Source organism: Galeopterus variegatus, unplaced genomic scaffold (assembly GCF_000696425.1).
Source record: "Galeopterus variegatus unplaced genomic scaffold, G_variegatus-3.0.2 Scaffold1320, whole genome shotgun sequence".
Taxonomy (NCBI): domain Eukaryota; kingdom Metazoa; phylum Chordata; class Mammalia; order Dermoptera; family Cynocephalidae; genus Galeopterus; species Galeopterus variegatus.
This window is the reverse complement of record NW_007727431.1, coordinates 303,163-306,533: the sequence shown is the minus strand read 5'-3', so window position 1 is coordinate 306,533 and position 3,371 is coordinate 303,163.

Below are 3,371 nucleotides of genomic sequence, written 5' to 3'. Positions count from 1 at the left end.
CATTTTCATCCCATCATATCAATAATACGTACTGTTAACATGACTTATTGCTGTTGATGTTAACCCTGACCACCCGGTTAAGGTAGTGTTTTTCAGGTTTCTCCACTGTACAAATTTTCTCCCTTTTCTCTACTGTACCCTTTGGAAGAAAGTCACTATGCACAGCCCACATTTACAGAGTGGAGAGTTATACTCCCCATCTTTGAGGGCATAGTATCTACAAAACTTGCTCAGAATTCTTCTTCATGGTAGAATTACCTCTTCTACCTCATTAATTAGTTTATTCAATCAATTTACATAAATATTGGCTCAAAGGTATTTATTTATTTATTTATTTTTAATTTTTTTCCCTTTTTGTCTTTTTTACTGGCTGGTAACGGGATCGCAACCCTCGGTGTCACGCCCGTACCGGGGACCGGCAACGGGATCGCAACCCTCAGTGTTGCGCCCACGCCACGCTCAGCCAGTGAGCGGGAACCGGTCACCACATGGGATCCGAACCCTCGGCGGGCCGCGCTCCCAAGCAGCGCACTCTCCAGTGCGCCACCGGGCCAGCCCTCAAAGGTATTTATCTTATACTTTGGATTATAATACAGTAGTACTTTATTTTGTCACTCAAATCATTCCAGCTTTAGCCATGGGGAGCTCTTTCAGCTGGCTCCTGTGTCCTTTTGATGTACCCCATTAATGTGGGCTTTTTTTTGGAAACGTGGTGTTTTTCTGAGCACTTTCTTACTTTCTGGCACTGCAAAGATGTTCCTGTTCCCATCGAACAGAATACAACTTCTTTTGTCTTCAGTCATAAAGACGTCACACATTTCTAAAGCTGCTTAGTTCAACACCTACCTGTTTTAGTGAGGTTGGTTCATAGATGTGTAATGCAGCTAGATTATTTCATCACCTTCTACATTACATCAATTTGTCAAAATTGCCATTTAAGTTTATGGCTCCATTGACTTTTCTAGTGGCTTCTGCTCTAGGTAACCTGATCTCAGTTGCCCTATCTCTGAGTGTGCCAGTTTCTCCAGATTTTGGAGTGGTGGTTTGCCCTGCTGTCCCATTTCCATGATGAGTTCAAGCAAAATTGCTGATATTCAGTTTGTTCATCCTTTCTTGTTTAAGGACAGAGATGATGACTTCCACATTCTTTACATGCTGGAGCTTTGGCTTGACTTTTTACTCTCTTAAAGATGTCTTTTGATGAATCGATGTGCTGTCAAGTGAAATCAAAATTACCTATTTTTTTCCTCTATGGTTATTGCTTTCTTCTTGTTTAATAAATGTTTGCTTTTCCGAGGTTGTAAAGCCATTTTTCTATGTTTTTATGTAACACTTTTATTGTTCTATCATTCACATTTTGGTCTATAACCCATTTGAGATTGATTTTTGTGTGTGGTTAAGGTAAGGATAGGAATCATTATTTTTTTCATGTAGGTTTCAATACCATTTATTGAAAAGTCCTTCCTTTCCCTACTGCATTGCAGTGGCAGCTTTGTTGAAAATTAAGTGATGATCTATTTAAATTGTTTCTAGACTCTTTGTTTTGTTCCAGTCATTTGTTTATCCTTGTATCAATATCACAATGTTTAATTATGGTAGCTTTATGATGTCTTGATATTTAATAGTGTAATGTCTTGAAATGTAGTAGAAGTCCTTTAATTTGATTTTTTATCAAGATCATTTTCTCTATACTTGCTCCTTTGAATTTCCATATAAATATTAGAATCAGTTTGTCAATTTTCACAAAAATTCTGCTAAAAAAACTCTGCTAAAATTTTGAATGGAATTACATTAAATCTATAAAGCAATTTGGGGAATATTGATATCTTAAAAATATCGAATCTTCCAATCCATGAATATGTTATATCCCTCCATTTATTTTGGTCTTCTATAATTTGTTTTTTAGTTTTTTTTGTGGTGGTTTTGCATATCTTTCAATAAATTAACTCATAGGTAGTTGATGTTTTTGATTTTATTATAATTTTTTAGGTTCATTTTATTATTATTTTTGGCTAGTACAAAGAATAACAATTAATTTTTTAAATAGACTTTATTTTTAAAGCATTTTTATATTCACAGGAAAACTGAACAAAAGGTAGAGATTGTTGATCAATTTTTATAATGTCCTTATATCTAATAACATTTGTATTTCTTCCTTTCCAGTCCTTATACCCTCTCTTTGTTTTTTTCCCTTATTTTAATGAGAAACACTTCTATTATATTGTTAAATAAAGTCATAATAGCAGACATCCTTATCCCAATATTAAAGGATAAAGCTTACAATATTTCAAATTTAAGTAAGATATATGCTGTATAGTCTTTTTTATGAATGACATTTTGATTATATTATACTAGAAATTTCTGTTCCATTCCTAATTTAATAAAATTATATATATGTAATAATTTTATTTTATATATAGTAGATATATATAAGAAGTTTTGAATTTTTATCAAATGTTTTTATGTTGTGATGATGCACATAATTTTTCTCCTTATCTTGTTAATGTGATTAATTATATTAATTGATTTTATATTTTTAAAATAAATTTACGTTCCTGGAATAAATCCAGCTTGATCATGATATCCATTTATTATTGGATTTGATTTACTAATTTTTTTAGGTGTTTTGCATCTATGTTGTGAGAGAAATTTTACTGCAGTGTTCTACTCTTGTAATGTTTTGGCTAGGTATGGGTATCAAACATATCCTGGCCTCAGAAAATAATTTTAAAATATACACTGTGTTAAAAACTCTAGAAAAGTTTAATAAAATTCGTGTAATTTCTTCTTAAATATTTGGTATGGGTATCAAACATATCCTGGCCTCAGAAAATAATTTTAAAATATACACTGTGTTAAAACTCTAGAAAAGTTTAATAAAATTCGTGTAATTTCTTCTTAAATATTTAGAAGAATTCACAAATGAAGTCTTCTGGTCCCGGAGTTTTCTTCGTGAAAATATTTTAAATTATAGACTATAGTCCTTTACTATATATAAAACGAGTACTTAGATTTCTTTTTGTTTTGTTTTTTATTGTAATATAGTTGATTATCCATATCTGAGGGTACAGAATTGAGTATCATCACCTGTGTGCAACATATGATGCTAAAATCAGGATCATTATTATAGTCCACACTGTACAATGTAATCGTTTTTCACGGACCTTTACCAATTCTTCTTTTACTTCCCCCTCCCCCTTCACCTTTACCATCTCTGGTAACCTCAGTTCTGTTCTCTACTTTTGAAAGTTCAATGTATTATTATGATTGTTGTTTTTCTTTCTTTCTTTCTTTCTTTCTTTCTTTCTTTCTTTCTTTCTTTCTTTCTTTCTTTCTTTCTTTCTTTCTTTCTTTCTTTCTTTCTTTCTTTC